Raw genomic sequence first — 22,888 nt, 5'->3', positions numbered from 1 at the left:
AAACCATCATCCATTCCTGAGTCATTTCTCTCTTCAACACAGTCAATGCATTATTGCCCTTGAACTTAAAGACAGACCTACTAGCTACAATGGAGCTCCCTGCAAACAGTTTTCATGGAAACCAGAATCTCATTTATTCTAAAACCTTTCAAGCAAAATTAAGGGTAGAAAAACAATAGAACTGACTGAATCTTTAAGGTCATTTAGTTCCAGTCCCCCTGCTATAGGCAGGGACACCTCCCTCCACACCAACTCTTCTCCTCAGGGTCAAGGCTTCTCTCAAATCATTCTCCTCTAAGCCTGTGCCTGTGCTTGGGATTGCCCTGACCCAGGTGCAGGGCCTTGTACTTGGCCACACTCAAGTTCATGAGGCTGCCAAGGGCCCACCTCTCCAGCCTGTCCAGGTCCCTCTGAGTAGCATCCCTTCCCTCTAGCACATCAACAGCACCGCTCAGCTTGGTGTCATCTGCAAACTTGCTGAGGCTGCATTTGATTCCACTCTCCATGTTGCCTACAAAAATGTTAAATAACACTGGTCCCAACACCACCCTCCACCTGGACACTGAGCTATTGACTGCAGCTCTCTGAGTGTGACCATCCAGACAGTTCCCTATCCTGCAACTGGTCCATCCATCAAAACCATTTTTCTCCAGTTTGGTGACCAGGATGTCATGCAGGACGGGATCAAATGCTCTGCACAAGTCCAAGTAGATGATGTCAGTTGCTCTCCCATTATCCACTGATGCTGTTACTCCATCATGAAAGGCCACCAAGTTTGTCAGACATGGCTTGACCTTGATGAAGCCATATTGGTTACCACCAATTACCTCATCTTTATTTTCCAAACTATGCCAAGGAGAACTAGACAGAACTCTACAGTGTTGTGTCACTACAAACCTGTCTGAACCATTGGCTTCTCTGCATGCTCATCACTAGTCTCTCCTTAGCTTGTGTGCCTACAAACAATGTATGGGGAATGTCAGCCACAAATCTTACCTAGGGGACATCTTTGCTTCAAAATCCTTTGAACATCACACAATCCCTTTTAACTCTCCAGGTCTGCATTTAGTTATGTCAGAATCAGGCCATATTTCTGGGCTGCTATATCCCTTTCCTTCTGAAGGGCCTGGATACAACTTGGATTAACCTCAGGAGAAGAGTTCCTGCATAGAATCATAGATTTACCCAGGTTGGAAAAGACATTGAAGATCATCAAGTCCAACCGCAGCCTAACCAGTACCCTAACTCTAAAAACCCTACACTAAATCATATCCCTGAGTACCACATCCAAAAGGCTCTTAAACACAACCAGGGATGGTGATTCAACCACCTTTCTGGGGAGCCTATTCCAGTACCTAAAATCTCTAGTATCTAAATCTCTCTAAAAGAGCACAGGTATTAACCTGACCAGAAAGGTTCCTGTTTGTTCATAAAATGAGCCTTTTCCGCTCCATCTTGCATAGGCCACTGGGCACAGGGTAGCTGGGAGACCACAGAAAAAGTGGTTCTGTGAGCAATAGGGAAACTACTGCCTAATCCAACTCCTCCAATCTCTGCGCTCTGCCAGCATGTCTAAATAGGGTGGCAGATACACACAGGAGATAAATATTTCCACTTCCCTCAGCCAACACTGCTCTGAATTTCTATGGGACACACAGTTAGATGAAAAGGCATTTGACAAAGAAGGAAATGAAAGAGTTTAATCTGCTGTGTCATTCTCTCGGTAGCCAGAATAACTAACCCTCGCCAGTGTTAGTTCAAAGAATAGGCAGATTTTATCTCCTGACATGAGCAGTAATTCAAAGAAGCTGGTATATGATCCAGTATCCTGCATATTCACTGCAGGCAGGCAAAGACATTATGAGATAAGGGAGATCTACACATCACTTGTTATGAACACCTCATAAAGATAAAACCACACACAAGAGGAGAGTTTAGGAAGAGGACCACTCTTGGACTACTTTCCAAGAGGCATCAATTAGTACCTCTCTTCGCTCATTTTTCACACTACTCCACAGTGTCCTCCTGAGCCCCCTTACTCCTGTTGCCAACTGCTGATGCAGGGAATCCTGAGGAACCAAGGATTCATAGTTGTTCCATCAGTAGTCCTTGGTCAGCTCTCCCTCCCTGCCCCTTCTGTTTTGATCCCACTAACCAAATTTTAGTTAGTCTGAAAAGAGGATGGAAACCTCCGCAGCAATTAGTTTCTAAATATCTTGCAATGGGCAGCTTGTAGGAGCCCCATCTCAATGCCCACAGCACAGGAGGCAGGACTGCTTAGCCCATGCACTAGTGCATTTACCAGCACAGATGTAAGCCCAGATCTATGCACACCAAATACAGGCTCTCAGTTTGCACAAGGAGGCATCCATGGAGCTGAAGTATTAGGCAGATATTGTGGTGGGGCAGCAGTTATTGAGACGCCAGACAGAAAGGACACAGATAACGTGGCAACTCAGCTTTACCATTATGACTGATGATGGAACATCTAATTTCACTGCTCAAAAGAGAACTTCCATATAACTGGAAAGAATGAAATTCACAGGGGAAACCACACACAGACACACACAAAAGCAATACAAAGGAGATGAAGGATGGTTCACATACTAGTGATTCACTCTGAGACGCAAGCAAATGAAAGAGTATCCCCAACCATTTGCCTCCTGAAATGCTAAGTATATAAACTCATTGCTGTGATAACTCTGCCAGACGTGAGTCATACACTGTAAAACCTTATGGGGTCAATCAGTTTAACTTCATAAATTCATTACACCAACAAAAACAGACCATCGTGTCCAGGCTGGTTCATTTCAGCTCTTCAAAGCTGTTGGTAAAACTGCCTGAGAGCTGAAATGCTTACCAGCAAAAGCTAAAAACTGTAAATCAAATGTAATAGGCTGGCTTTGTCTACTGTATAGAAATGATGCCTGAAAAAAAGAAAATAAAAAAGAACGTAAACCAGAACAAATGGAATGGCTACATAAAACAGCCAGTACTGAAACAGCAACCCAACCTGGTTGCAGAATGAGAGAGAAAATGAGAGTTCACCAAAGTCATGGGACAGGACACATGTTCATGTTCATGCTAACACTGAACCCAAGTGGCCACATGAGGACAGCATCTAGTAGGAAATCAGAAAAAAGCATCCTTTCATACGTCCCTTGGGAAGGTGGCATCTACCAGGGCACAGCAGACCCGTGTGTTCAGTAACAAGTCTGATGCTTCAGAGCCCAATGATGAGCTACAAACTGGGGTTTAACCAATGCAATACATGGAGGGAAAATCTGTCTTGAGCATAAAGAAGAAAGAGAAAGGTATCCAAAAGGACTAACCAAGAAATGCCCAAACTGCCCATGAAGCATTTCTTCCCGTGGTGCAAAATACCACAAGAGGATTTATTTGCTCTTTCAGTTAAACATAAAATGAACCTTTAGGGTAGCTGATGTCTTGTCTTAGGCTGCTCAGCATGTGGATGTTCCCTGATCTTCATATTCACACTTGTGAATAATGAGACTTCTCTTATTTCCCTGGGAAGTAATGCCCACTTTTTTACTTTGACAGAGCTCCTTCCCATCCTAGAAGGGAAAATATCAAGTCAGATCTCCATTAGTCCTTCCATCTCTGCACTGAGCAAAGGGAGCCTTCAGATCTATGCTTAATTCACCCACTCCCCTAGAATTAATGGAACTGTGCTTACTGGAACATATGCTGAAGCTTAAGCACAGTGCAGTGTTTTCAACATGAAGGAATGGCTATAGAACATGCATAAATTCTGGCTGACCTATGACAGCTTAAAGCACTGCGGAGGACTGTTAACAAGCCTGTTTGGACATCACCTTGAATAAATGACGTTATCCCCAAGTAAGGGAAGGAACAGCTGAGCACCAGGGAGGTACACAAAGTGCCAGAGCAAATTCTCACACTGTCAGGTGCAAAGAAAACTGAGATTTCACCCCAAAAACCCAGTTCACAACAAGGCTACAAAATCCCGGCTGAGAATTTCTGTGTTAGACTTGAAGCTCAAGACTGTACTGTAGTTCAACCAACAATATTTTGTGCAGCATGACCTAAAAAGTTCACAATAAAACCAAAACAAACTTCAATTTCAACTTGATAAATGAACTCAGGACATAATAACAAAGAGTGCTGATCTGGGCAAATAAAAGAGCATAAAGAAAAGAGAGCAGTGAAAAAGCTATCAAGGAAAAGCTCAGACTCGCATCCCTTGGAAGTGAAATTAAAGGCTCTCATTCATTTCCAGAGAAGTCAGAAAGGAAAATACCATTACATGCCATACCTTGAACCACTTGACGTCCATGTTGGGCCTGGACAGCTCACACTCAAATGTGACCTTGTCCTTCTCAATGACGCTACTGTCTGCCAATGGTTTGCTGATTTTCACAGGCAATTCTGAGAAGGAGAAAGAAGAATGTGGATTTAGTTGGGAACTTAGTTTTGTTCATAACCAGGTCCATGGGTGCTGTTAAATGGATCCTTCCAGATGGAAAAAACATTTCAGGTGGCCTCCTAGATTTTACCCCTTTTTGTGTTGCACGCAAGACTGAAAAAAAAAATTACTTCTGCAAAGTTCTTCTTGTCATAAGGAAACAAATATTTGGGGAATGGCAGAACCAGGTAAAATTTTCCTTCACGTCAAGAAAGTATAAATTTCACTCTCATGCTCTTGGTGTGGTTTCTGCTATGATTATTTGGACTAATTAAGCTTCTCCCTGATGAAAGCCTAGAAGTATATCACAAGAAGGACCAACTTACCCGTGACCTTTTATTTGTCTTACTCAAGCATCTCCTCCTGACCAAAACTGACAATAAAAGATTCAGCCAGACTACAGGTTTGAGCAGCTGAGTTGTTTCTAGGATCTCCTGCAATCTCAAGCTTGGAACACACACTTGTCTTTTGACTAAGTGTCTCTTATAGTGCAGTAAAACAACAGGTTTTCACACAGCGATTCCTCATTTACCTTGATCTGAAATCATTCTCAAACCATGTGGGATCAGTCCAGGGAGAAGGGGAGGAGAGGGGAAGGGAAAGGGGAAGTCCACAGTCCTCTAAAATCAGGCTTCTTAGCCTAAAGCTCAACAGCAAATAGCAGTCCACTTCCCCACATTGCTAGACTCCGAGCATTTAAAGAACATCAGCTGACCTCATTATGAGCTCTAACATAGCCAAAGGAATTCATATATTCAAATATTCTCTTGAGTGATGAGAAATATGGAGCATAACTTCAGACTTCTGCTGTTAAACTCTCACTTCTATCATAAACCAGAGTAAGAGTTCAATGCTGTTTTAGATGGAGGACTCATATTTTAAATAACTCATCTCATTAAGGCTTGGATTCCCTACTACAATTAGTTAAATTCCAGTTTGGATCATGCTTCACCTTGGATCACTTAGGGCTTCAGCCACTTATTGGAACTAACTCAATTTGTCTACAGAGAAGCTGTTTTCTATAGCAACAATAAGCTGTGATTGCAACTGGATGTCGGGAGAGCACAAATCCCGCAGTTATCCTGTACCAACATCCTCTCCTTCCATCAGAACAGCAAGTTTTTAAACCAGACTCATGCAAGCTTGCATGACACACCTTGTGTAAAACTGTTGGCAGCCATCAGGACAGCCAGTTGCTTCCTGTATAGACACTGTTCCATCAGTTTTGGTTTTTTGTCTCGCTAGAACAACAGCCAGTGTCTGAAAACTCCCACAACTGAAGCAACCACGCTGATATACCGCAGTCACTGGAGGTGCTCAAGAGCCACAGGTATGTGGCACTGGGGACGTGGTTAGTAAGTCCAGTGAGGGTGGGCTGGGTTGGACTCAGCTATCTCAGTGGTCTTTTCCAGCCTTGGGTGCAACTTGTAAGAGGGAATGAAGCAGCAAACTGCCCAGCACTGAGCTGCATTCTTCTGACACATGGTATCAGTGAACTGCTGTATTTCCCTATCTTCTCTGGAGCTATTGATCTAACCTAACTGAAAAAGTAAGCCTGAACCTAGATATAAATCAGGATCATAGTCACCCATGGTTGCTTATATATTCAGAAAGACACTCCAGAGGGTAATTCAGCGCATCTAGAAATTAAAGTAGAAGTTCCTTAGTCAAAAATATTCCACAGCCAGATTTTCACCTCGCTACCACTACATTAAAAAGGAGAATCCAACTTGTGGTGTGGGTCATTGATGTTGTTCCGGGGGGAATTGTGGCTGTTCCATGCCCACAGGGTAGAAGACAGCCAGTCTTCCTCTAAGCCACATAAAAAGCTGCTTAGTGCTCCCAAAGCGAATGCTCACCAGTTGTTTCCAACTTGAAGGTCATCTTCTGGCCAGCAGCCTCGCAGATGTATTCTCCAGCATCTTTCTTCTCCAGCTGCTCCACAACCAGACACCGTGTTTTGCCCACAGATTCCATTCTGAACTTTCTGGAGGAGGCAAGCAGTCTTCCATCCTTGTACCATTTTACTTCTGTTGGATCCTGTGCTACTTCACAGCTGAGGGAGGCACTTGCTGCCAGGGTAGCACTCACCTCTTTCTGCACCTGCTCCTGGTTTATAAACACAGGTTTTGGCTCTGAGGGAAGAAAAGAAAAAGTATTGACTGAGGGACCGAAATGAGACCAACTTGCAGGTTTGTATGTACAGGTTGGAACAGGTTTAGGTTACCACTTGTGCCCAAACTAATAGCCTTCACTAGAGAATATCAGCTCTTCTGTTGAAACAAAGTGTCAAATCTAGGCAAGAAAGAACCTAGGAACTGAAGGAACCAAGAGGGTCCTTGAACACCAGTCCCATGGTTGCAAGTCACTATGCAAACATATTGAACCCAAAAGAACATCTGTCCTGCAGGCAACCAAAACCTGAGTTCCTTTTACTTAAGACCCACTGTGAAACATCAAAACACATAAACATGTGATAGTCAAACCACTGGCTGCCTTTTCATGACCCAGAACAGTACTCCTGGCTTCCTGAACAGACTCCTCATGGCCTCTACCATTGCCACAACTGTGACTGTCAAAGGCACAAAGGAAATATGCTCACCAACGCAGTCCTTTCTTCTTTGTGTGTGATTTGCAGATATCTATCTTACTTTGAGCTCTGGCAATAGTCAGCTCTACCAGGTCTCTTACTGTGAGTAGCAGACTCACCTATCCAGATGCAGCCTCCAACATAAAGGCATAGTAAAAAGGCAGTGTACTACTAGGAGAAGTTCCTGCTTCTCCTGCCATGAAAGGCTGCATGTAGAACATGCACTCCAGCCTCACTGCACATACTTATCTTAGTCAAATGTTTAGGTGAACAAGGATTACAATCAAGTCTAGGGAAAAAACCTCAGCACAGACTACAGTGATCCAGGTGCAGTATAATAGAAACTAGATTTTACTTTACTGTTCTCTGCTGTATTTCATACAACACCTGTCTTACCTGTGACATGAATCTTGAAGGTGAGTTTCTGGCCAGCAGCCTCGCAGCTGTACTCCCCTGCATCTTTCTTCTCCACCTGGCTCACCACCAGCCGACGCTGTTTGCCCTCTGACTCTACCTTGAACTTCTTGCTCGAGGTGATCAGTTTCCCCTCCTTTTATCACTTGACCTCTGTGATAAAATGTTTGCTCATTAAGACCGGGATGTGGTAGCATTGTGGTGGAGTGCTTGTTCATTAGGACCGGGATATAATGGTGGAATATGGAGGCCACAAAGGTTGCAGAACACTCTGATTTTATGGGTAGATTGTGTACTCTGCGTAGTTACAGGCAAAGCGCGCCCCGATGGATACAAAGTTCCACGGAAGGACCAACCAAGGAACGACACACCAAGTCGCACGATCACAACCGACCAATTAAAGGACAATACGCTCGGGATGGACAATACAAAAGAAGTTGCAAGGGACGGGACGGCGCGGCAGTTGGAGGAACAATAATCCCCCTGTCGCCCAGCGCTGAATTGCCTTTTAGTTTTACCCGCTACAATTAATAAAAGTTTATAATTGGAACATTATTGGCTCATTGCTTATAAATTGATGACAACCTCCATCTTCTCCTGCGCCACCTCGCAGCTCAGCGTGGCATTTTTCTGTTGTTGCAGCCTTCACCACCTTCTGTACCTTCTCCTTGTTTGTAAATACAAATTCTGGCTCTGAAAAGAGAGAGATACATTAGTTTGGCCTCTTGAAAGAAGAGCAGGTTTTGGGGAAGGAGTCAGAAAAATGAATCAGTTCTCCCAGTCTGATGCCCCAAGAGAATGATGTGGAGAGAAGTTGTGCAATTTATGGATGCCCCATCCCTGAAAACATTCAAGTCTAGGCTGGATGGGTGTTAGAGCAACCTAGTCTCAAAGAATGTGTTCCTTTCCAGGACAGAGATTGGAACTGGATGATCCTCCAGGTCCCTTCCAACAAAAGGCATTCTGTGATGCTTCTTGTATGACTCTCATGACTCTTTCGTCCCCTAGCTGCCATTTACTTATGTCTTCAAAACATCAACTTATACAAAACATTCCTGTAGTATTCTCTCCCATGCTAAATGAGCCCTTCCAAGACAAAAACATGTTACATAGAGCACACCCCCTAGTGCTTGACACAAAGCCCCTGTTCTGAAACTTCCTGAGACGCAGCTGCATTGCAGAGTTGTTCTAGTGGTACAGGCACGTGGGAATGGAGAAGTGCAATCAGAACTTTCTTGTCTATGGCCTCATTCCCACAGCAAAAGGAAATTCCTGAAGATTTTAAAAGATGGAGCTGCCTCACAACTGTATTTAGAATAATTTGTTCAATTTCCTCATCAGAAATTAACCACCCCAAAGTTCAGCTCCAAAAATTTTAAGCATAGCAGGGAAAACTTACAAACTAATGACCGTTTTCTAAAACATTCTAGAATGAAAGGCCAAAATGTGTTCTCTCTCACCTGTGACATGAATCTTGAAGGTGAGTTTCTGGCCAGCAGCCTCGCAGCTGTACTCCCCTGCATCTTTCTTCTCTACCTGGATCACCACCAGCCGACACTGTTTGCCCTCTGACTCCACCTTGAACTTCTTGCTCGAGGTGATCAGTTTCCCCTCCTTGTACCACTTCACCTCCATCTTCTCCTGGGCCACCTCGCAGCTCAGCGTGGCATTTTGAGTCAGTGCAGCCTTCACCTCCTTTTGTACCTTGTCCTTGTTTGTAAACACGTCTTCTTTCTCTGCAGGGACATCACAACAGTCACACCATTTTGCTGTAGTCTGCTGCAGAGCTTACTCCAGTTCCCCATTTTCATTATACTTGCCCTTCACAGGGACCATCATGATGCCTCATTAAGACAGGAAAATACTTTCCCCTCTATTTTGCCTTGGGAAATGAATAGGCATATCATTTCATATCATATCATAAATCTAAACATTTCGCAGTCTGATAGCAGATTTGGACATGAGATTTAGAACACCTGCATGCACTGCTGAACCTCCTCCCTTCTCTTTGTTTCTTCTGATGTCTCTCTACATTTCCAGTAAATCAGAAGGGAATGGCCCTCTAGAACAGGTTGCCCAAGGAGACTGTGGATGCTCCATCCCTGCAGGCATTCAAGGCCAGGCTGGATGTGGTTCTGGGCAGCCTGGGCTGCTGGTTGGCAACCCTGCACATAGGAAGAAGGGGGTTGGAACTGGATGAGCACTGTGGGCCTTTGCAACCCAGGCCATTTATGAGTCTGATTAGTGGCATTTTCCACCTCATTGTGTCATTCAAATTTTGTAACCAGATCTCATCAAACACCTCCCCTTTTCTCACTCCTTGCATGCCTGGTGTGCTCTTGCACTGTAACCCTGCAGACACCAGCTGACTACAAGAGCTGCACAAGTTACCCTCCTTGCCTATTGTTTGTTGCAGTAATTCATTCCTGGATGGAAAAGCACATGTAGAAAAGTGTTGCTATGACACTAGATGACAAAGAAAGTCCTATAGCCAAAATGTTTTGCACCAGAGAGGCTGTAAGTTGATCCTCCAAATGCAAGACACACAAAATGAAGTGTTCCTTTATCTCTGGGATTCCAAGCATTTTCTCACCTCTGACTTTCACTTGGAATGTTGCTTTGTCATCTTTTGTTTCACAGCTGTAGCTCCCTTGGTCTTTCAGGGTCACATTTTTGACCATGAGCTTGCGGTGCGTCCCCTGGGAGATGATGGTTGTCCTCTGGTCCTGCTTCACCTCTATTTGATCTTTCTTCTATACGACAGCTCCGCTTGCAGCTGACACCTCACACACCAGCTCCAGGTCTTCAGAAGGACTGACTGATATTTCTGGAGTCGTTTTGGACTTGCTGACAAAATTAATGGCTTCATCTGAAGAAAAAAAGAGAAAGTGGTTTACATCCTGACTCAGGCTTATTCAGCACAGCATTAAGATACAGTTAGAACTGATTGTAATGTCTCTGCTCATTACATCTGGGGGATCAAGTTTCACCTCTGGAGGTACTCACATACAAACGTGTGCTTGATTCTCCTGTGTAAGGAAAGAGTAAGTTCTATGCAGACAGTTCTTATTTCTTCTAATCAATTCTGTATTCTGCACATGTTCTTCTGAAGCTAAAATGAAGGCAGCTAAGTAACCTGTTTGCAATACATGAACAAACCAATTCAACACCTTGTCTCTAAGCTAACAAGCAGCGTTTGATGAGCACATCAGTATTTCATGCCCTTCATTCCATCCAGACTGTATTGGCAATAACTATGCTGGTATTAACAAGGATAGCAATTACAAGCAAAATGGTAGAAATACAGAAGATATAAGGAAAAGGGAACTCACCAGAGCTGAGGCGATCCTCCCTGGTGAGCGATCTCCAAGAGATGCTGCCTCAGTGAGGGTCAGCCCTTAAATGAGGTCTCAGAGGAGGTGGAGTCGAACTCCACCCCTCCAGGGAGCACAGCTACATAACTTTCACCTGTGCTCCCACAGCTGACCCCACACTTGCCTCAGCTGATCAATCAGTGGTTCACATTGTGATCTCCCATACACTCCACCCCTTCACAACGTGAACCAATGATTAGGTGAGTTCCCCTTATTACAGAGACCCAATCACGACGCTGATACAATCTCCCGTCGCATTAGATGTTGATATTATTCAAATGATGATGATTGGATGGGTGTTTATGATCTTCCATGGGCCAGTGCTTGATAGATGTTACCGGAGACAAATCATCTTGAAGTGCAGGTCCGTCTGCGTTTCATCAGTCCAGAGTAATGGTCCTAGAGGCTTAGAATCAATCTTAAGGGGAGTAATATAGATGTTTCAAGGGTACTAGGAGGGGAAGATCCGCCCTCCAGGGCAAGATACAGGCCGTATTCTTATCTTGGGTCAATACTTCTGCTTGTACTGGATTATGTCCCGGCCTCCGATACCATACCCTCTGGCCAGATATCTGTGGCTGTATAACTATATCTGGCACCAGAGGAGGAGTCTTGATCTGCCATAGGGACATAATAGGTGTTCCTTTAGCAAAAAAGGCCGGAGTATTGACCACGATGTCAGTAGGCCATGTACCTATCACCAAGGGGGTGACTGAACCTCCCACCTCCAATAATCTCCCCCAAGGTGCAAGTAGGCCACACCATTTGGGTCCTACCTGCACCTTCCAAGGCCAATTTATCTTATGGATTCCCGGTTCTAAATTCTCAGGGGCAGGGAGCAGAAGATTATTTTCAGTACCAACCTGCGGTTTTACCTTATTATCGGTGCCTGTAATTTGGATCCTAAGAGGGGAGGCCCATATAGTTTGTAACATTTTCAGGGCACTGGGTCTGCCATCCCGAGGTCTTTCATTCAGGTCCCGCACGGTTTCATATAATCTTTTTGTCCACCCCTGCAGGGACTGAGAGTCTGTTTTCAGGGCAGCCTTAAGGATACCATTATAACGTTCAATAAGGCCTGCCCCTGTTGGGTTATATGGCAGGTGGAATCGCCATTCAATGTTGTTTTCTTCTGCCCAGCGCTGTATCATCGCTCCAGTGAAGTGAGTCCCTTGGTCACTCTCGATAACTTGAGGTGTCCCGTATGCAGACATCAGTTTAGTAAGTGCCTTAATTGTGTATGCTTGATTTGCCTTTGGTACAGGATAGGCTTGCAGCAGTCCACTTACAGTGTCAACGCAGGTCAGGGCATATCTCGCCCCCTCAGACCGAGGGAGGGGCCCAATGTAGTCGACCTGCCATCTCTGAAGAGGACTATATCCTCTAGCAATGTGGGATGTTGTTTCAGGCAACGGTCTCGGTCTCATCTTTGAGCAAGCATCGCAATCCTGACATGCTTGAACGATATCAGATAGTTGTACAGGCAGCCCCCATGCTTTAGCAGCTGCCCACATTATCTTCTGTCCAGCATGCCGTAGCTTCTGATGTAACCAACGGGCAATATTTTCAGATTGTGAATTCTCAATCCATCGGATTCGGGCCAGTGTGTCAGCTTCATCATTTCCTGGTGACTGCAAGGGTTGATGACCAGAGACATGGTAGACACATACTGTCCTGTGTTTGACCGTATTCCAAATGTCTACCCACATGTCTTTACCCCAAATCGGTCGGGCGTGGATAGTCCATTCCTGGGTAGCCCATTGCGTAATCCACAGAGTGAGCCCCCGGTACACAGCCCAACTATCTGTACAGATGTTCAGGACGCCGTCACCAGGTTCTTTAGTTATAACCATCCACACGGCTCGCAATTCTGCCCATTGGCTGCTTTGACCATCCCCCTCATCAAACCAGATGGTCTCAGAAGAGGGATGGTATGCTATTGCTCGCCACTTGCTCGGGTTGCCTCTGCTGGACCCATCCGTATACCAGGCATCTTCAGGAATAGGATATCTTCCTTCCTGAACGGGACTCTTCTCTGGTGGAGCAACCATCGGTTCTTTTGATGTATCACTGTGATACGTCACTGCGCCTAGGATCTTCTGTAGTTCTTCTTTAAGTGGAGATGAAGACAGACTGCTTCTCTGGCTTAGATAGGCGACCCATCGTGCCACCGTTTGTGCTTGGGCCACCCCCGTCTTAGGAAGGTGAGTCAAATCTCTCACCCACCCCTGGATTGGTAATGAAGTCTTAACTATGACCTCTGCTGTTTGCGTTATCGGCTCTACTGCTTGTAATGCCAAATAGGCAGCCAATAACTGTTTCTCAATCATGCTATATCGTTCTTCTGCTCCGTGCCAAACCTGAGACCAGAATCCAATGGGGGTTCGAACAGAACTCTGGCGTTGCCACAGGCCCCAGCCAAAACCATCTTGACTAACATGAACATCTAGTTCAGCTGGGAGGGTCGGATCAAATATACCCAACGCCTGAGCTTGTTTAACTGCCAGTTTTGCCTGTTGGAAAGCATCCTGTTCTATCTTTCCCCAATTCCATGATTGACCCTTCTTTGTAAGCTTGTATAATGGCCTTAATAGCTGAGCTAAATGAGGTATAAAGGAGCGCCAATACCCCAATATACCCAAACATTCTTGCAATTGTTTTGATGTTGTAGGGACTGGAAACGCTTGGACTTTATCTACTACCGCACTGGGTAGTACTTTGGTTTTCCCGGACCAAATTACTCCCAGGAATTTTACAGATAGCCCCGGACCTTGCACCTTCTGTGGGTTTATAGCCCACCCTCTTTTCTGCAGGTAAGCTATCAACAAATCTGCTGCTTGTCTCACCGCCTCTAACGAATCGGATGTTAACAGGAGGTCATCAATATAATGATATAAATTGACATTATTTGGCTTTTCCCACTTAGCCAGATCACGTGCCACTAAATTATGACAAAAAGTGGGCGAATGTACGTACCCTTGGGGTAGGACCTGGAAAGTCCATTGCCTCCCTTCCCATGTAAATGCAAACTGATCTTGCGATTCTTTACTGATTGGAATACTGAAGAATGCATTCGCCAAATCCAAGACACAGTGATATGTTTTGATTTCCCTGCTTAGTGTGTCCATTAGGGAGGCAATATTGGGTACAGCCGCATGAACAGGTGGCGTGACCTTATTTAATTCCCTATAGTCTACTGTCATCCTCCATGTTCCATCCAGTTTTCGCACTGGCCATATTGGGGAGTTATATGGGCTATGTGCAGGCTATATAATACCCACTCTTTCTAATTCCTGCACCGTCTTTGTTATTTCATCCTGCCCACCCGGGAGTCTGTACTGTTTCACATTAGTAATCCGGCGTGGCTTCGGCAAACAAATAGGCTCATGTTTTGCATGGCCTCTCAATATTGTCTGGATTGCCCGGATACTAATGCATCTCTGCCGCAATCGGAACTCTCCCACTGTTGTATGGAGAGCCAGACCCCACAGGATATCAATTCCTAATATATACTCTGGAATTGGGGCAATGGATACCTTGTACTCCCGTGGTGGAAGACGCCCGACCCCCAGTTTTACCCAGGTTTGGGTGACCGGAATGGTTTGTCCCCCAAAACCTCCAATCATCACTCTATTACCTTTAAATTTAGTTGGGTCTCCATATATTATAGATGTCTCTGCCCCGGTATCAACTAGGGCCATAACCTTCTGTATATTCTTTCGGGACCAGTATATCGTCAGTTCCACATAGGGCCTCCGGTCCCGTCTAGAGGCCCTAGGAGGACTGACATCCCTCGTCAAGCCATGAACTGAGCCAGATTCAAGTCTTTTACCTCCGATACCTCCGGTGTCATAACCCGAGGCACCTGAGGTGACTTCTTTTTCCTATTTGGAACTATAAAATCTTCTAAATTCCATGTTGTTGTTGGTCGCCGCTCTATAAATCTTATCCCTGGCCTTTTGGGTTTATTCTGAAATTTTTGTTCATCCTTCAGTTGCTTCCACAACTGAAGGAGAACCTGATTGGGCTGCCCATCAATTTTTGAAAACTGAACGCCTGCCCGGAGCAGATCATTAAACATTTGTTTCCGGGATACCCTAACAGGTCCTGCCCGAGAAGTTCGCGGGGCCGATCTTCTGGCTCGCACTATTGGAAAAGCCTCGGCATCCTCAATCACCCTGATATTGCGCTTAGCTCGTAAACGCTCAGTTTCTCCGAGGTCTGCTACCAATTGGGCGGCTTGTTGGACTACTGCCTCTGCGGATACTACTGGATTAAGTATGGAAACCAAGGTTCCATACATATGAGAGGGTGCTTACTGTAAAATTAGGTCCCTCATTCCCGCAGAAAATTTAACCATATCAGGGCTATCGAATGTGTCTTCGTAGATAGCCTCTCTCATACCTAATTCGCGTATATAATTTTGAAGGTCTTCCATAGAAGACCACATCCCTGTGTTTACTGGCATGTCAGTTTTATTTGTCCACACCATGCGGCAAGCAGCCATTATCCATTCTACAATTGAATGGTTTTCTTCAGGGAACTGAGTCCCAGCATACAGTCTCTGCCGAAGGGCAGGATGTACTGTTATTGTGGCCAACTTAGATACTTCGGGGCCACTAACCAGTACACTATCTGCCCCTGAATCCCATAACCGTAATAACCAAGCCGGAACACTTTCCCTTGGCCTTTGCCTAAATCGTTGCACTAGGTCCATGAGTTCAGTAGGCGTATATGGACGGGCTGTTACATGTAAAACAGATTCGGCAGGGGGCCATTGATCAGGAGGCACTCCTGCTGGTCGATCTTGAATTTTCTTTGTTTTTTGAGTTATTACTGGACGGACTTCTAGTGAGTCCGTCTCAGATGGTTTTTCTAGATCAGATTTAGTGATCTTATTTTGATTCATTTCTTCAGGATCTTGATCGTCATTAAATGAAATGTATCTAATTTGAGGGTTGGAGGAAGAAAATGACGGTTTTTTTCCTGTCAATAGATTGATCTCACCCTCCAATTTTTCAATACGGGCCTTTAACAATTCATTTTCATGTGCAATGTTGTTTGATTTTATCTCTGCCCGATTTAAAGCATTTAATAATGGCCAGGCTGCCATAGATGCAGCCATTCGCTTTTCTTTTGTAATTAAGATATCTTTTTGTAGTCCTAGAAAGTAATCAGTTAGACAATAGGCGTCCATGTTATTTGGTACTCTTAAAGGGCCCCATTGTTCAATAATTGTTGCTAATTGGTAATATGGGGACGCCTCAAAACCTGGAATTTGTCCAGGAAGGCATGTCCCTAAGGGGGTGGTCTTCTCCCCCTTGTACCAATTAAAGATTTTCCACACAAAGGACATTTTTTTTTTTCCTTATATTTCTAGATGCCAAGTCTGTGGCTCCTGCCTGGCTTGCCAAATGTATTGGCAATAACTACGCTGGTATTAACAAGGATAGCAATTACAAGTAAAATGGTAGAAATACAGAAGATATAAGGAAAAGGGAACTCACCAGAGCTGAGGTGATCCTCCCTGGTGAGCAATCTCCAAGAGATGCTGCCTCAGTGAGGGTCAGCCCTTAAATGAGGTCTCAGAGGAGGTGGAGTCGAACTCCACCCCTCCAGGGAGCACAGCTACATAACTTTCACCTGTGCTCCCACAGCTGACCCCACACTTGCCTCAGCTGATCAATCAGTGGTTCACATTGTGATCTCCCATACACAGACAGAACCTGCCTGAGGAGCAAGCTGATGGCTGTCAGCTACAGGCAGACCTAGCTTTGTACTGCATTTCTTAGAGCAACAACTGTTGCTTTCAGTCACTGAATATACCAAGGCCAATTACTATGCCAGGAACATTTATGGCATCAGTGAACAAAAAATGCGTTAAAAATTGTAATAGACAGGAGCCATTTATTCTTTTATAACTAGGTGACCAAAGAACAACAGTCCTTCTAGAGTCAAGCTGTTAAGAACTAATAGCATCAATCAATATCACATAGATAGATTACTTCCCTGCCCTAAGACCATCTTGCGACCATTTGGTGCTCCTAATTAAGCCCTCTTGATGGCATTTTGTCTGAGCCATGCGACATTTTGTGATAGGAGTTACTGCTAGTGTTCCCTTAACCCTACACCAAAGTAGGATTAAGGTATCCATTCTCAGGGAATCATGCAGGCTTCCTCTGTATTTGATGCTCAGAGACAGCCCCAGAACTTTTTAAATCTTAGCTTAGCTCTCATCCAATAATGTTCATCAAACAGTGCAACTTGTCCTTTGGGGATGCCTTTGTTCTGCATCAACCAGTTCCAACGGAGTCTTCTTGGCTTGTTTTAGATCAGTTTTTCAACAGATAAAGCCAGGGTCTTTGAATTACAAAGTGAAATTGCAGAATGCATGATTCTCAACCAAACAGAACAGCAGGTGGGATGCAGGGTGAATACCTGAACCAACACCACCTGCAAGCAATCCTTCAATATCTTAGGAATCTCTAGCCACCCCAAATCCAGTGTTGTGCTTGATCTATCATCTCTGCTGAGTTTTTAGCTAAGCTGATGGTGAGCATCACGGTGGTGATGGGTGAGCAGTCAGACTAGAGGGTCTTAATCAACCGTAAGGATCCTGTGATCAGAGGAACGTGAATGTGCTGTTAAAGGTCACAAGCGCTGCACTGCAGCATGAGCATACACAGCGAAAGGCTTTCAGTAGAGCTTCAGTTCATAAATGAGGACTGGGTTATGGAAAATAGGCTCAAGATATAAAACAGAAAACAGATCTTAACGCCAGGTTCTGTGAATGCAACCAGCTGAATTTCACAGATATTGAATTTCAATGACAATTTCTTGTGTTATTTTACCCTCCAGCTCCACCCTGAACAGGAACATGTCAGTGACAAGCATTACTCCTCCAGGCTTGACCTAACAGTGCTTTACTTGCACTATGAGCTAATGGCTGTGCTTACAGCACCTCAGGGAGACACCTCAGAGATCACAATGTCCTTCGGGTACAGCAGGAGACACTCAACTCTCCAAATGTGGAGTTTAATTTGTCCAAAGAGGAGACAGGATTCCCATGCTAATAACTTAGGACCATTTCAGTCATAGGTTTAAAGATGATGTAAGTGCTGAGGCAATACATGAACTAGATGAATGAAGCCCAGATGTCAGGGCTCAAGTCGTGACTCCAGCCCCAGCTGGAGCTAAGGCTGTCTTGAATTCATCACAACACAGTTACATTATTTGCTCATACTGTGGATTTGCATAGGGACAACAGGAAGGTCAGAATTGCTTCAATAGAGCTATGCAATCTTTGTCCTAAATACTGGAAACCCACAGCATTGGACAAATAAAATGAATTAAGTCTGAAGTGCTTTACATGGATTGTGATCCTATGTTTGCCTCACAAACTTACCTGAGACTTTCCAATCAAAAATCAGAGTGTCATCTCCAATTGTGTAGATGTATGTTCCCTCGTCTTCTTTCGTTACAGCTGAAGCCACAAGCTTATGCAGTTTCCCTTTATCTTCCATTGTGAATTTCTTACTGGTCTTGATTTCTTTGCCATTTTTGTACCACTTCACCATGACATTGGCTTCAGAGGTCTCAGAAACAAATTCAGCTTGTTTTCCAGCAACGGCCCTGATTACTCCTCCACTTGTCTCTTTGATTACGAAGTTTGCCAGTGCTGAAACAAAATATGAAGACACAAAATACATATGATGGTAAAGAACTGCAGGGACATTGGTGACCATGAGGCATTCATTTATCATAAGATCAAACGTGCACGTTTAGTCCTAGTTCTAATTGCTAGATTCTAATTCAGAAGCTGGCAAATTGGCAGCTTTTATAAACCACGTGCCAGATTACCTTATCTCTACAAGTTGAAGGACATACACTGGACAGGGGACAGAGCCAAAGGAAGAAGCCCAAGGCTTCAAGAAAATGTCTAAAATAGGAAAACTGAGGAAAGAATTGGAACAAGCAAACTAGAAGGAAATCAATGGAGGGGGTATCTATTACTGCACTGTAACCCCCTGGCAAACAAATCGAGCCTAAAAGATAGAGATATCACTTAGGACTGAAAAGAAAAACAGAATTCCTTTATGGAAATTAATTGGAGTGCAAAAGTTAGATGATAAAACTGGCCCCTATTAACACACAGTGGAATAATTGACTTCAAAGATTCAAAATCTCACCACTGTCTTAGCCAAAAGTTTAAGCCTAAGGCCATGGTCCTATTTTACTGAGGGTAATTGAGCTTGTTTTCCAACTTCTTGTTAACATATCATTTTAAAACAGCGCACACAACTGAGTTGGGTCTGTTGAGACAGCGCAGTCAGAGCTGCTAAAATCAAAGTCTGGATTATGCATGCATTTGTTCTGCAGTTCCAAGAACACGCATGTATAATACAAATTCAACAACATTCTACAGAATGCCTGTATTTAGGAGCTCGAGAGCCAGCTGATGGACACTGGGATGACTGAGATCCTGTCAATACATTTAACTCCATCCTATCATACAGTCAAATTTCATTCATTTTTTCAGGAACTGTCTCTTTTCATTGTAGTCCCGTCACCACTGCTGGATGTGAGCCCAACCACACAAAAGCAGCTGCTGGTTTTCACTGCAGATACTGCAGTAAGGAGAAACAGCCTCCAGACTGGACCAGCTGAGCGTGGCCCTACCAGGATTTGCTCCAAAGGTCTTATTACCAGTAGTGCTTCCCGATGAAATACATGGGGGTCCTCCTTTGATTCCAACCCCAACCCACCCCACCATGCCCCCTGATAACATCCATCAGGGCCACATCTCGACAGCTCCTGAACACCTCCAGGGATCCCACCACTTACCTGGGCAGCCTGTGCCAGTTAATTCTATGGGCAGACCTGCCAGTATGAAATATTATGCTAACATGACAAAGAGAGAGAAGAAAAGCAAAATTAAGACTAGCTGACAAGCCTTGGCAGGAAGTTCTGCTCTCCATCAATTTAGTCCCTGTGACTCTTCACAGGTGTTTTCTACATTTGGGATCACTGCTACAAAAAGAGATGTTGACATCATCTCTTGTGGCCACCCTGACAGAAGAGCAGGAAGGCTGGGATGCTCTTTTTCCTGTCTTTCCCTTGATTTCCTCTATATCTTATGGACGAATCACAGGACAGAACACAGAAATCAAATGGCTCTACAAAGCAGATTGGCCAGTTCAAGTCAAAACAGCCACTGAAAACACCCCAGATGCTGTCTGACAACAGCTGGACTGTCGGGGAGTCAGGTGAATGCAGTCTGCTGGCCCTGGGCAGGAAGAGGACAGCCCAGACTGTCACATACCTTTCACTGAAAGCTGATAGAGCATTTTATCCCCCTCACAGATGCACTGATAACTTGCAGCATCATCCATTGAGTCGTTGTGAATTTTCAGGGTGTGTTTCTTCCCCACAATTTGCAGTTCATAATTTTCACTGGCCTTGAGCTCCTTCCCATCCTTCATCCACTCCACAGTAGCGCCTGTGTCTGAAAGCTCAGCCTGCAGTTTGGCTTCCTCACGCAGCCAAGCGCAGATCTTTTCTACATCTTTGCTCTTCTTGGTAAATCTCACTGCAGCACCTGTCAGGAGCAAAGGCCTCGTTATTTCAATTTATATCAGGCTAACGTGGTCAATGTTTGCTGCAACATCTCTGAAAAAGTATCACCTTCTGTTCCTGCACTCATCATTGTGTCAGTGCTGAGCAATTCACGATATTTCATTTGGTCTTCTTGCTGGATTTACTAAGTAAAAATCAACCAAACATCTCCTTCTACTGATTAATAATGCTCTAAACATGCTTCTGCAGAGGTTTCCACCCAATGACAAACAGCTCCTCCCATCATGAATGTTTATTTGTTCTACTTTGTCATGCAAAGCTGATTGATAGAGATATTATTGGAATGATTGCTCCCCTACTTCTAAACTATTCCAGTGCAATCAGAAAGGCTGTCTGAACCTGCAGCTGAAAGTACTGCTCTATGGTCATGCAGTGGTAAACCTGGTGACTGAATGCACTGGCCAATAGCTGTGAACTGCAGACATTCATCAGCTGGCATGCTTGCACGTTGTTGTAAGGTCAATAGTAAACATGGCATCCCCTCCAGGTACAGCTTCACCAGTTGTTAGGGGGGATTTCACAGCCAGGACTGGGTCTGAGGAAGAACATGTATGTCTTAATGCTCTTTAGATGCAAGTCTGGTATCTCATTTAGAGATGGAAGATTAAATCATAGGTACATTTCTACTTCTCCCTTTGCATGAGTGCTAGAAGAAGCACTTCTGTGCTTAAGATCTGTTACAGAAAGTTCTGCCTCTTGCACATGTGAGATATCAAAAGATAAGGATATTCATGTCTCTGTCACAGAAACAACTCGTATCACTTTAGTGGTAGCTGGAGGTTGATAGGAGATAGGAGAACTAGGAATAAAGGAAAGCCTTTGGTGTGTTAATGCACTGCTAACCTTAAAGTCAAAGGAAGCATCTTTAGGGAACCAACACAGCTGCTCAGCACACACTGACCCATTTCCATTGGGGTTTTTGTGCTTACCAAGGTGCACGCTCCCTGGGAATTCCAGAGACGGGCTCTGTCCATGCGCATTGACTGCAGACACTCGGAACTGATCATCAGCCTCTTCAGACAGATTGCTCACCGTGAACTCTGGGACGGGGACATGAGACTCGTGGCACCTCACCCAGGTGAAGCCAGTTAGTTTCTTGCATTCCACAATGTAGCCATCGACTGGAATGGGGCGGTGCATCTTCGGAGGGGACCATGCCAGCGTCACTGAGGTTTCTGTTTTATTTTTCACCACGGGGTCAGTTGGGGGCTGGGTGGGAGGTTTTCTGGGAGCTGAACAGAAATAAATTTCAGAAATATTAGCATAAGGTCATGTAGGCTGGAAAAGACCTTCAAAAGACCTTCAAAATCAGCAGACTCAACTTTCAGCATGACCTACTGAGTCCCACCATTAACTACTGTGGTACCTGAGGACATACATGACAAGCTTATTCCTGCAGGTATTTACATAGTGAATATATTCACCCTCTGGTTGCTTTGGAACATTTTAGAGGTTAAAATCCCATCAGACTTTTTCACTGTGTGCAGCCACTGATACAGGCAGGAGGCTGGGAATTACCTGATGGGCTCTAGTTACAGACTACTGACACAGTAAAGGATTGATTTCATTTAATTTTGGCCATCAGAAAGTTTGGTGTCTGGTTTCAGTCACCCATCTGGACTCCAATTATAATCATATGGAGAACAGCACATTCAGGAGAACTCATCTCAATAAACCTGAATGAAATCACAGAATCATAGGATCATGGGAGGGCTTGGGTTGGAAGAAACCTTCAAGATCATTAAGTGCTAGATGCCAAAGGTCCCACTAACACAGTATTAAGCCAAAAGCTAGATGCTGGAATCAGATCTCCTGACCTTACCATCAGAAACTGAGATGTCATATTTTGCTCAGAGGTGCCTGCTTGTAGGAGGGACAGCTTCCGAGCTTTTTCTGCTCCAGGAACCAGCTCGAGCTTCAGAATTTAAACAGCAGTCAGAAATTAAACTGAGCTTTGTCACCTCCATCAAATAGAAGGAGTGGTTGGGTGGTACAGCTTTCCAAATCGCTTAGAAACTGTCACAACAATCAGATGCCTACCTTTTCTTTTTTAACTTGTTAATACATAGAGCTTAATAGCATCAGAATGCCCCAAGCACTTCAGACAACAGGACAGCTGTAAACCCTTCTTTAAGGATTCCTTTGTTTAACCACTGAGTAACTGTAATTCAGTGGTGCTGGTAGGAGAAGGGAAGTCCTAATCTTCCCAGATGGTGAACAGAGTTGATGTTCACATGCAGACTGGTGCTGCAGCAGAGCCAGAAACCACTCATTTGGGAAACACAGCACCAAGAAAATAATGGGAATAGCTTCATAAAATCAGGAGCTTCACTCAAATTTCATGTCAGATCTATAATTCTTCCTATTTTCAGGAAGAAATGATTTCCCTTTTTCTTGTAGTTTTATTTTCTTTTCCTTTCCAGCAAG

Source organism: Coturnix japonica, chromosome 13, assembly GCF_054131305.1.
Source record: "Coturnix japonica strain WE chromosome 13, WE-NBRP24, whole genome shotgun sequence".
Taxonomy (NCBI): Eukaryota; Metazoa; Chordata; class Aves; order Galliformes; family Phasianidae; genus Coturnix; species Coturnix japonica.
This window is presented reverse-complemented; position numbering follows the sequence as displayed.